This window comes from Hetaerina americana, unplaced genomic scaffold (assembly GCF_022747635.1).
Source record: "Hetaerina americana unplaced genomic scaffold, ioHetAmer1.1.p SCAF_6, whole genome shotgun sequence".
Taxonomy (NCBI): Eukaryota; Metazoa; Arthropoda; class Insecta; order Odonata; family Calopterygidae; genus Hetaerina; species Hetaerina americana.
In genome coordinates, this window is record NW_027287205.1 from 46,813,342 (window position 1) to 46,827,163 (window position 13,822).

Genomic DNA, 13,822 nt, shown 5'->3' on the forward strand with positions numbered 1-13,822 from the left:
AGAAAAGAAGTCACCCATTTCATTTAGGCGAAGGAGCAGCCGTTGTGTGAGTTAACGCGAGTTAATGCCTCTTCAATTATTAATACATTTTTCAACCATATTCGTAATGTGGTGACCGACGGAAAACACAAGCGGATAATTCTAGTTTTTATCTTTTAATTTATTTTTGACCTTGCTACCGCTAATTGAAACTTTAAATATGGCTGCTTTTTCATTATGCAATATTCCATATCTCCTTCCCCCCGTAACTCAAAATGTCTGGATTACTGCACTGCAATTTCTGATACAATAAATATGCCTCTTGAATTATTCCATTGCGTAGGGGAAGAAATATTAGTATTTTCCGTCATGATTTGTCTAATTTTAATCTATATTCATGGGATATTTCCTTTAAGGATGAATAGCAGAGAATTGACGTGTTATATCGCCATATTAAATTATTTAGATCTATCTATTAACATAGTCCAGACTAATTTTTAAATGTCAGGAAAGTATATATTTGACATTAAAAATATATTAAAGGTTATAAACGAAAATCACACAGACAATGTCATAATCTGATGTAATTACGCGAGTAATTAAAAATAAGGTTTTAAATGAACATGTTTTATTACTGCTCGTACAATACATCTTAGATAAAGTAGCCTCTACGGAAAGTTAATTCGACAACTGAAATGCATGAAGAATGTCCTCGTTTGAGTTTATCACCAAATAAGATGCGCATGCTATCCAATGAAAACGACCTCATACTCAGATTACTTCTTACGTACAGGGAATCATAATGGTGCGATGGTTTATGTACAATCTTCCGACCGAGAGGGCCCGGGTTCAAATCCTGGAAATTTTTCATTGGTATCCCGATCCCTACTTGAGGTGTTCTGTGGAGAGCACTTTGAGTGGGTACGAAGTCCGTCGGATGGGGCGTTAAACTGCGCACCCCGTGGCGCCTTTTGACAAGAGTAGGCTTGTTCCGGGTTTCTCTCCACATTAGCTATCGGTCGTCTCCCCTAAAAAACAACAAACTTCAATATCCCGACTTCAACGCCATTATTTTTAGAAGTTTGCATAGTCCCGTTTGTTAGTTTTCTTACGATTCAATGGTTTTATTCAATTAAAATTTCCAAACATGCTTCGCCCAACGTATTCCAAAAGAACCAATGCAAAAAAGTTCCAAATTTGAAGGGTCGTATTTCAGGAAAGCCTAAGGAGAACTTTACTTTTTGCCTTTTGAGGAATATTCCGAATTGTATTTAAACATGAATTATATTTTTTCAAAGATAATAAATAAATATGGCGCAATGCGGTTGTATTACCTTGTTTTTTAACCCGCTGGAGACAAACTATCGTGATTCAGCATACGTTAATTTTTAGGTACGCTGAGGAAGGGTGTGCATACCGTCTTCCAACGGGTACCTGAAGTCACGTCACTGAGCTCTATCCCCGAGCAATCCCCACCCTCCCCCGCTTTCGTTAGCCTCTACACGACCCCTGCCCTCCTCGGCGGTCTTCTCGCTTCGACGCCTTACTGCGTGGTCTCTCTCACCCCGCGAGTCCCGGAGACGGGGCCAAGCGCAGCAACTTAATCGGCAGTAGGAAATCAAACTTAAGCCCGCATTCAGACGTGACACTAACACAACATATGCCACATAATTGCGTATACAGTGCACCTTACAAGGGGGATTTTCAGTTGCCTTGTTGTGGTAATGCTGCAGCTCCCGGATTATGCATGAAGTCCGTTCGAGCCCTACGAGTAATAATGGCGACAGAAGTTAGTATAGTACTCCACTCCTCGACCACATTAACAGCGATATTTGTACGTTTCATGCAATTTAATTCACTGTCTAATTTACCTCTGTCATGTTATTGTGTGATAATTCCAAATGTTTTTTATAAAATTTATTTTTGCTGTAAATCAACGAATACTCAAAATTTATTATATGCCATACGATCCCAGATGTTTTCTTGTTAAGTGTATTAGTTTATTTTGGCGTGTACATCGGCCATGTTTCTCCTTCGATGATAACAATTCAAAGTTATAAATAATGCTGGTTAGTTTATTTCAATAATGTTTATGGAATATAGAAAATACCCCCAATCGTATACCCAATTGTTAATTTGTGTAATATTCACTTCAGTTATTATCATTATTGTATGCGCACGTAAATAAGTTTATATCAACTAATAAACGATGCTATACTCTGTAGAGGTTGGCACACGGATTCCAGGAACAAACACAGTTGAATAAGTTTATAAGAAATTGTACACTTGCATCAACTTCACTGTTCCCTCTGTCGGGATTAATCAAAGGAAACGAATAGAATTCACGCGTGTGATATTTAACTCATATCATGGCATTTTAAATTACTCTCATAGCTGCAATGGGATCGAGATTTAAAGCAGAGGTAGAACAGCTGACCCCAGGAAGTGCTGCAATTGAATATGGTTATGACATGGTGCGTAGTTTTGTGCGGCACACGAAGTTTTTGGAACAAGATGAGAGGCGTATATTGAGAGTTTTGAGATTTGGGAGATGGGAAATGCAAATTGGACGGTGAGAAAAACCGATGAAGTATTAGACATAGGGGAGAGGAGGGACTACTTGTTGAGTGAAATTCAAAGGTATGTGTAAAGCATTTGGATTAGAAATGGAATACTGAAGACTGTTATCGAGTGAAGAATGTAAGACAAGGTAGGGGAAAGAGAAGAATAGAAATATATATTGATCGGATGAATGAAAAAAGGAATTATGCTATTTTGGATACGGATACATTGTAGCGCAGGGTGTCACATTTTGTCTTGTTTGTTAAGCCTTCAAAATGTATTGATTATTTGTCTCTGGGTGCATCCAATACATATCTAAAACGGTATAATATAATAACTATATATATTAAATAAGTAAACCAATTCTGCGATATTCATCTCAAGCAGGGTCTCGGCCAAAATGAGTGTGAATTAAAGGGAGCAACATTTTCAATAAGTGGATTTTTATAACGCACTGGTGAAGGAAAAAAGATTAAATTACTACTCCTAAATTTTATTTCCTGTGCCGAGCTCGCTGAAGCATTATTGCAGAAAAATCTCATAGAGCAGTACTTTTTAAAACTTTCTGGGGACCATTGTTCGTCAAATTTCGATTTAACACTCTTCCACATTTATATCTAGATCGTACCTTGCAAGCTGTCACATGGGCGTGCGGCAGCTGGTGATAGATTTACTATTAGTTAAATGGGAAAAAGTTAAGCCCATTAGGTGATTGGTGATTATTTACATCTCACCCTTTAGGTCTCCACAAGGGTGTGGTAGGAAGCCTCAGGTCCGCAGCCATTCGATTAATTAGTAATTGATGACTAATGGAATTCGGGAAATTGAATTTGTAGAAAGTTAGGTTTCCTTCTGTTATGGTGTAAAACAGTCCGAGGTAAAAATGATTCGTTATATGGAACCTTAAACACACTAATTTTCCCTTCCTTTAATTACTAGCACTGTACTATTCATATTGTCCTCTGGGAGCCGAATAAAAATGTCCCCACCCAACACCACCTTTTAAATAAGCCCTATAAAGCTTCCTTGAAACATGAAGGCTCATTCAGTGCCCTCTTAGTGCCGTCATGTTTAGGAGCGCTGGATGTATTAGTGGAATACCTCCTACCTTCTGGTAAGAAAGGCGCCAGGCATGAAAATCGCTTTAATTAATTATAAAAAAATCATAAACACAGAAATCAACCCGAAGGTCGGTTTAGTAGGTGATGGTAGAGATCAGCCAGTACTAAGCCCTATACGCCGTGTGAAATTCACACATCAGGGTAGGGGGGCCAGTTCCTTTCCCTGTGCCGGCTATGGTTTCCCAGGAAGACCTGGTACTCGAAAAATCACTTTTGTTTGGGAGGAGCTGCAGGTGCCCAGAGTGCCTTGCCCGGGAATCGATCCCGGGACCCTCTGGTCAGCAGTCAAGGGGCAGTATTTCTAGTTCTTTTAAAATGTGCGAGATTGCGAATAAATTAGTTAATCGGTAATGGATAGAAATCTGGTTCCATGAATTTAAAAGTCGTGAAACAAACTCATGGTCAGCCACGCAGGTCAAGCACCCGACGACCGACACCAATAAGCTAAAAGAAGGTTACTTCATTATTGATAAAAGCATCCAAGTCCAAAAACCCACTAAATCCGCATTTCTAAGCGATTAATACGATTACTAAACGATTTTTATTAATATATCTGGAAACAGTAAATTATATGTACATTCGAAATCAACAGACTTTAAATATTTATATATACACCTCATTCAGTTATTTTTCATGATAGGAAAAGTTTAAAATGATATTAGATATTGATAGGAAATATTCCTTTCAATATTTTCCAACAAATAGCTGATTTTCGGTGATTCTGATCAAATTTCAATTTCTACCCCGGAATTTTAATTTACGTTGGAATTCTCATGTTTTAATATTCGCGAAAATTGGAATATACCTGCAGAGGAATAAGTAAATAGAGCCAGGGGAAAACTTAGCAATGATTTCTTAGCAATATGGCTCAGCTCAGTTATGATTCTACGTCTCTATAGAGACCGTAAGAGCAGAGGGATGCCAGTCAAACGCGTTTTTTCGGTATTTGATGATTCTTCTATCGACTGCTTTGAATACTTGTATTTACCTTGTATGTACGTAGAATACTTGTTTGTTGTACATTTATGGATGCATGTGAAGGGATATAACATACATGAAGATGTCGATGAACTTAAATCAAATTAGGCATTTCATAAATAAGATTAAAGGAATAAAACTACTTGGTGCGTTACACTGCTCAGGAAATTACGATTTATAGTTCTCTTCGTCCGTAGATCAATAAATGTGCGCTTCTTATGAGAAAAACAAGTGTTAAGTGTTTCAGATTACATATAATCTCCCTATCAATTAGGATATCAAACACATTTGGCCAATTTTTAATACAATTTTTAGGCTAGAAGATGATTTACATCGATTCAATTATAATGCGTTGGTCACATATTTTCTAATGGGTGAATGTTGTCTTATTATATAGTTAATCAGAGGAGCTATTTTTTTAATTGAGTTACTTGCAACAAAATTAATATCGCAAAGGCGCTTATAAGAGTAGTAGGTAGAGTTCATTACAATCTCAGCTTATTCTTTCCATGGTACCATATTTCTAATTTGCTGAATAATCGAAACTTCACATGAATGTCTTCTCCGCTCAATTCGACCAAACGCATAAATGTTGAGCACTTATAAACAAATCAAAAATAGATAATATAAACATCCCATCCGTTCTGGGTTGCAACTATTTTCTCTGGGTATCATATTTCTACACGGCAAGGAATTATTCCCGAGTTTCAATTAAGGAACTCTTCGGAGCAAATGTTTCGAAACAAAGGCATCCATTATTGACAGCCTTTGCAACTCTTGGCTTTTGAATGGAGAAGAAGTTTAATGGTAGATATGCGATAACATTAAATATCCAATCCGCATAATTGATATCGATCTGAAAGTGCCACAATAGATACCCCGCAAAAATCAATGAGTCTCTGTTAATTTTTGAAAGCTAATGCAGCCAAAAACGGAGCGTAATTGAAAAAGGAACTTTGTAAAAAAGGAGCGCTAAAGATATGCAGAAAGAATGATAACGTATAAGCATAAATTTAACTCAAGAAGCAATGAACTTCATTTGGTGGCACTTGGTGCGTAATCAATTATAAATACTCATCACAAATCGTCTATAACGGAGCCTAATGCCATTGGTTTCAAGCAAAATGACGTATATTGTTGTGCACTTTCGTATCAAAATGAATCCTGTGTGGGAATATTCTGGGTTATATTCCTGGAATAATCGACTATGAAAGGGTTTTGATCAGTGTTTCGCTGATTATGTTTGTTATCGATCAAACAAATTGTCCGACACACCACCAAAATAGGGAGCATTGTGGAATCTCTAAGCAGTAAATCTAACATTATTTTAAAATTCATTGACTATAATCTACAACGTTTGCAATACTCAATTTTGATTGCAATTTTAACACATTTTATTATGCTTCAGAAAAAATCTACTTGTTTGGCGAAAATCAGGCTAAGCGGTTTAGAGCGAAAGTATAATGCCGGAATCGAAGAAGGTAATTATACACCATTACTAGATTTTTAAACACACCGCGTCCCACCCGTATATGAAAAAATGATTAGAAAATCTTTCACGGAAATATTCTCCCCATTCCCCATAACTAGTTGTGGATCATGATGCAACCCACAACATGAGACATAGGCCTGTATATCCATTAAACCTCTGTAAGAAGGCAAACCTTCCCTAAGTCGTCCTTCAAGCAACTAGACTCTCATTGCACCACCTAGCCGAGTTAATTAGTATGCGTTGAGAGTCGAGGTTTGGGCACTGTGGCGTCATCGTAGCGATATCCACAAACCGTTAAATAGATGACTACTGCTATACGCGTGGTCTAGCGTTATCTACATCGAATGCTTCTATTAGTAGCATGTACACCTAAACAATTCAACCACAAAATCTATAAAGTTTGTAGCTTTGTCGAGAACATTGCGATGAAAACAATCACAACCTGTGATATTCCTGGATAAATTCACGATAGACCATGGGACGCCCAAGATTAGAACTGCAGATTTTACTCAATGGAGAAGTGATTAATTGAGCCACAATTTTTTCGCGTCTGAATAAAATTACCCGATTACATCTTATGCAGAGAAACTTTTGCATGACTGGAAAGTTTTCTGGCAACTTTTGCAAGTGAACTAGCATCTTCATGAAATATTTTCATTCAAATATAGATACTACGGAGTCTCTATACATTTCTCGATGCGCTTATTTGCCACTCTCTGTATATTTTATTTTCATTAAAAATACAGAGCCTTCGAGATAATTAAAAAGGAGGCAGGGAATGCTATAGTAATGTTTTCTGATTGGTAATGGAATGTTGAAGAATCTGATAGAAAGAAGGGCGCCAGACAAGCAAGGAAGGGGAAGATTAATAATAGATAGGTTGCACGGATTGGAGTGCGGCAGAAATAATACGAAATTGAATGGTGTATCTTAGAGTGCAGGGTGTCACGTTATGTCATGTTAGCATTTCCTAAGAAATATAGTTATAGGGGCTATAGTTAGTTCATCCAAAACCTAGAAAAAGCAACGTGGAAAATGTTCTAATCTGTAACTTTAGCATAACCACCTCTAAATAAACCCGTATTAGTAATAAAATAGGAAGTAAAATATTATCCACGACACGTATAACGTACATATGTATTTTGAAATAAACACTGTCAATAGTAAAATTAGCGAATTACTCCGAAAACGGTAGTTTTAGGCGAAAGCGATTTGTAACACATCAGTCTTTCATGCGAGATCTTTTTTTACTAGTATCTAACTCTTGAATAAAATAAAGGCACCGACATTATACCAGTCAAGGGTAGAGAAAGCTCACACAAAACAGGTTGTAAACGGGGAAAGCGATTTTCCCCTGGTTCCAGTTTTCGATGGCGAACCGGCGGGAACTAGCACACGTATCCACATCCATCACCACTGAAATTAGAAGCCCCTGTCGACCATCCCACCCGTTGGGGCAACTTTACTCCCCAGTGAGGTTCAATGGCCTCTCCGTCTCACGGGAGGGGAAGAAATTACCCCAACGGACCCGAGTACTAGCAAGACATTACCGCTCACGGACACACTCTCAGGACGGGTGGAGAACGAACGGGAGATGGCAGTTTGAGATACGGAAAAGGGCGCGCGGGTAAGCGAGGGATGCAACGCCAGGAATGTAGGACTCTCGACGGTCCATATCGACCGCGCCCCTTCTAAACGCCGATAGATGGGTGGAAGGGTAGGAGGGAGTGGCTCGGAACGGGGGGATTCAAGAGTCTGGGGGGGGGGAATAATATAATGAACGAGTTTCCGTTTCGTTTTTTTTTCGGGAAAAATGGTTTCCGGCTGGAACTGAGAGCTCCCGAAATGTATCAAATATTTCTATCCGAGCTGTCAGACGCAGGATTACCATCTCTTACGGACGACTTGTGCAACAAAATACAGGTGATTACTCGCGAGTGCTTCGCGGAATCCGTAAAGTACGTGATTTCCGTTCCTCGAGCACGAAAAACAAGTCCTGCCGTGGCAGAGCCAAAAACGGGAGGGTTTACCTGCATCTCTTTTGCGCGATTTATGATTAACATTTGCCCGTGAGGCTGTTTTCAAAATCCTTTGTCATAAAAATTAAATGGGCTTACACCCAGAATTTTCCATTACTTCAGTTAGATTTAGTTCCGTTGACAAATATTGTTTGCAACTCTCTTTTGAGGAGATGCTTCTTGAGAGAATAACGTTGATGAAATTCGCCGTTGCACAAACTAATTACAATTTTAATTGCTATCGAAAAGAATTTTTGAAGCAGCGCTCAAACGCGCAAAAAATTCAGTCACAACAACCTTCGAGTGTTGCTCCATTTCAAACTTGCAACCTATTGAACTAGAGAGTGCGGCATGAAATTTCGATATAATCGAACTTTAGACAAATAAAGTGTTTAAAAAAGCCTTTATTATATAATAACTTTAATCTGTTATAAAAAATTAACTTTGGAATTTTATGAGTCAAAAGTCGATCCTTCTCCCAAAATTTGCTCCAAATTTTATTTATTTGTGATTGATAAATAAATTCACTGTTTTTTCTTACTTTTCACATTTATCATGTAAATGAGCACTCGCAAATTCGGAGATAATTGATCTTTCAGCCAGGATTCTAATGACTGAAATCAATTTCTAAAATTCAAGAAAAAAAAAGGAATTTGAAATTTCTAAGTGGATAATAACATGATCAACCATCCATCAACTTTATCTGATTTCACGGATTAGAGTGCATTTCTTGCGCATAAAATTGTAATTTCCAGCTTTAAATCTTTCATGCGCCTTGTTTACGACTTGACATTTCATTTTCTGCAAGCAATATTTTAGACCAAAGAGGATTTCACTGCCAGCATAATCGTAAGTTTTTCTGATTGTACTAAGTGCAATACTTATATATTGAATTCTAAAGATAATTACATCCTCTCAAATTCGTGGAAAAGTATTTGTAATAAGCTTCCACGCAATTAAGCATTTTTTTAGAAGAATTGATTTTATATTAACAGATAATTTAGGCATAAGTGACTTGCAGCTACCAAATCTAGAATTCACCGCTCAATGACTGTTAGTAATTAAAATTCAGAAAAACCATCTCCAAGTAATTGAAAAGCAAAATTAGTGGAGGCATGATAAAATCTGGAGGAAAGAGTGCGTTGGCTCCCCGAGTTTTATCCCCAAAAATAAATGAAAAATTATAGCAGTAGCTGCATCAACGGACAATCCGTACCATTGGAGCGAGGGAAAATAACAATAGACGCTCCTCGCTATTGGAGAATTAAGTGGATTGGTGGAAAACAGGAAGGAATAAGTGGGCCGACGATGCGCAAGCCGAGTGCCCCTTTAAGCAGAATCCGCTTTGGAGACGAAACTGTGAAATATCTTTTTTACCACCCATTCACTTCACGAGCGATAGAAGTGTGCAGAAATCAATTCGCGGGCTTTGGAACTGGGCTCAATCCCATTCGTGCATTCTAATTCGGCGGTGCACATCTCTCTCCAACCCGGACTAAAGTGAAGCTAATGATCACGACGACTAGATTATTTTCGTCTCGCACTAAACAGGATTCTACCCATTTCCTGACACGAGTTTTTAGTACTGAGAAGTGATGGCTAATATTTCACTTTCATTTCAGCTATAATATTTAATAGTAGATTTACTCCCACATTAATTACTATTTTAATAAAAATTAGAAAAATTATCGTTAATTGACGGCTTGAGTTATTTTTTCTCAGATTAAATCGCTGCTCACATTTAATTTTAATATACGAGGGTGGTCTGAAAAGTTTACAGCCTCAGAAAATTTCAGAAAAAAATTCTTGTTTCTTTGTCAGGTTGGAAACCTTTCAGAACACCCTCGTAGATAGCAAAAATATGAGTCATAGTTACTGAATATAGTTAATGAAAAAACAATTGAATTAACACGGAAGGCTACATTAACTCGAAAGAGCTATCACGAAAATAAGGAAGATATCCTTTATAGCCAAAGTAAGATCATGCACGTATTTTGAAATTTCACCAGGCATTTGAGACGAATGGAAATCGAATCTACAACACCAATGTCTGTTTTCAAGCTGAAATCAATTGATATTAAAAGGTATGCTAACATCGCTGAATGAATTAAATTCCAATGCCTCATGGCAAGAAAAAATAGAATTTGATATAGTTTTCTCATTCTGAAGGAATCCCGAATTAATTCCACAAAGAATGAGTGCTTCTTAAGCTCCGAAAGTCAAAACAATCGACTTCCAATAAAAAGCCAAGAGGGGTTCATTCCAATTGGGATTATCGGGTCTTTCATCCATTCAATATGTGGTCTCGAGCCAATTCCTAAAAGCATCTGAATGTCATGGGTACAGTGGTTCAAAAAGTGACGCAGGCTTCTCAATTTTGGGAGGAAATCCTGGGACCGTGTATAAAATACCAAACAGTCAATTTAACCTGAGGAGCTCTTCTTTCCAATGTTCTTTCGAATATCCTTGTCAGGCATCCCAAAGCTTCCTTCAAATTACAAACTTCAACTTAAAGTTGAGGGGCACATAAGATTGTAATTACCTACCTAATATGCTATTGAAATGACATCGCCACTAATTACCTTTTGAGACAAAATCCTCTACACTCAGTCATATTTTGAAACCAACCGTTAGATCAATGAAAAAGTTAATCCACTCTGGATTTAACGACATATCATTCGTTCAAACACATTCGAATTCAAACTCAATTTGCCGTAAAATGATGAACGTGACAGTAAATTTAACTTGACTAACGTTAAAAAAAGTCCATTTAGCCGCGAATCAGTCCTTTTGTTGAAAACTTTAGAGTGGCCTCCTAAAGGTCACATATAGTTATTGTTCTCCAATAATATTATGACCGGAACACCGGAAACATGGCAATAATAATTAGTGGACCTCACGTAGAATCAAGCATCTGTCTTCGAAAGATCAAATATCAAAATGTGTTCGTGAACCTTTAAGTCACCAAAGTAATGTCAAAAACTAGACTCTCGCCATAAATGATAATGCATGATTTGAGATATTTATCGCATTACGTTAAGTGCTTTCTTGACCATATGACAGGATTTCGAAAAATCAAAATCTATCGAATTCTTAATAAATTTTCCTATTAACAAAAATTTACATAATTAATTATTATCATCCTTAAAAATGAAATTTTTTATGGCCAATTAACTGCAAAATCTTATCGGAGAAAATATAAACCAAGCAATTGGAAATGTTTCTCAAACACAGAAATGATGCAAACGGATTTATGAGATTACTTTTAAATTACTTCTTCAACCCACGAATTCGTCTTATTAATATAAAGGAGGATATTTGTTAGGAAGAATAGCATGTCTGCAAGCTTTCTGGCAAAGAATATATATCTAAGCCTTGGACACTTAAATCGACATTATTTACCTACTTGCCTGACGCAGTACATCAGCCAGCGAAACAACAAAAACTACTTCGAGGAGTACGGTAAACTTTGATGGAATGTTTTCCCGTGATAAAGGGAAGCTTGTAGAAAAAAATGAACGCCGTCATAGTGGAAAGGAAGCGATTCGCCAACGTTTTAAACAAACAAGGTAATAAATCACAATAATTTGACAAGCATTTGTCGTAAGTTTGATAGATGAGGAGTTCTCTCATCGACTCCGTAAAGAATTTAAGAGATTGCTCAAAGAGATGAAAACAATAATTTCTCAAAAAACACTACCGTTTCGAAAATTGGCCAAGCCTTCCAAAACGTAGAGGGATCGCAAATTAATGATCAAATAGCTATTTTGTGAATGCTTTTGAACCGAAGAGTTGCATGAGTTGATTAATAAGGCATAATCATCAATAAATCATCTTGCTGAATTGTCATACGAGTCGGGTACATATTTCTAAAACAAATTCAAATGAAATAAAAAAATATTTTTGGTGAATCAGTTATAAAAAAATTAAATTTTAAAATAATGATAATGGTAGCCCTTGGACCAAAGAGATTTCATTGTAAAATTAAATAGCTATGACATTTACAAGTGATGTAACTGATATATCTTGCCAAATAACATAACATTTCGTGAATTAGTGTCATAGTTGAGACCTAAGAGATGTGGTCTCCAAAACGATACACAAAAATTTTATTTACCTTTCATGCTATGGCCCTATGAACTATGATGATACAAAGTACAGAGGGAAACAGCTCGGTTTATGAAAGAAAATACGAATTACGTAAACAAAATACAACCCAAAATATAGAAAAAATCTTTTAACCTTCAAGTGATCCGAAGATTTCTTGTTAAATGTTGGTAATTGCAAAGTTATCACTCGCGGGAGTACAGTAGTTAACATTTTATGATGGTTAGTGCGACCTCATTTCATCAAAGTTTCCGTCTAGGATACAAAAGGGTTACAGAGCTATTCGGAGCTGACGATATCGGGTCGAATATTGGGTGGTGACATAAGGCGCTGTATTGTAGTTCTGAGAGAAAGATTTCGCCAAGCAGCAAAACGGTAGGGGAGAGAAAGAAGACCTAAAAAATGTGCAAATTAAAGCTTTGAAGAAACGGTCATAGTGTATGTACCCCATCCATTGTATGGGCCCCGCTTGAGATTTGTAAGAGTTCAGAGGAGACTCAACCGGCTGCCACCTCCTCTCGACGAGCCCATGTGGTTCCCCGTCACACACAGGATACCAGGTCCATAGTTCATGCTTCCTTAATTACCTAGCAACTACTTCAAACTGCAACCGCTGAGTAACTTCCAACGACTGACTCTGTAACCGCGAAGAAACTGTTTAGCAAGGACCAAACTCTCCCCAAGTCCTGGGGCCCATGAGGGGAAGAGGGAAAACAGATGCTCCTAAGGAGAGGAAGGTGATTAGAGAGAGATTTTTTCTCCTAGTGAAGGTAATGTCTCGGGAAGGAAATTTCAACCTTATCCAAGGCATAATTAAGGAAATTTCAAAATATGGTAATAGTGATGCTGTGGTTTCGTTTCGCTAACAAGTCGATAGGAAGTTATGCAATGTATCACTGCACAAGGAAAACATTTAAGCGAAAGGAAGTTATCTCATGACAGGATGCATAAAAAATGCCACAATTCGAATGAGCTTACAAGTATAGAAAATATATAAGCATGAATTAAGATCCTTAAATCATTACAATACATTTCAATCTTCCAGATAAAGCATTAATTAAAGAAACATAATGCCTCGGGGATCTGCTAGACATTTTGATACGTTTAACTCCATAAAGGTTACATAGAGAAAGAGGAAAGTAAGGATAACAAAGAATAAAAAAAAACCATAAACTCAGTAGCCATCCCGAAAGTCGGTTTGGTAGGTAATGGTAGAGTTCACTCAGTACTAAGCACTTTCAGGTTTGTGAAATTCACACATCAGCGTAGGGGGCTAGTTCCTTTCCTTGTACCGGTTATGGTTTCCCAGGGAAATCTGGTATCGGAAAAATCAAAATCTTGGGTGGGGCTGTGGATTTCCATTGATAAAGAGGCTTTCACAAGGAGGAGGGAGCTGACGGCAGGGACTTTGAGTAAGGATGTTTAGAAAATGCTCGTCAAAACTTTGATGGGGGAGTGTAGTTATGTACGGCACGGAAACGAGGCCACCGAAGCAAGATGATAGAAGTAGATTGGAGGCTTTTGAAATTTGGGTGTGGAGAAGGATAGCGAATGTGAATTGGATC

The 13,822-nt window shown here is 37.5% G+C and overlaps 1 protein-coding gene across 1 annotated transcript in view; it reads left to right on the forward strand.

Moving 5' to 3' along the window:
• LOC139695092 (neurotrimin-like) overlaps positions 1 to 13,822 on the forward strand; it is an 864,799-nt gene that overhangs the window by 743,661 nt on the left and 107,316 nt on the right. The window lies entirely within an intron of this gene.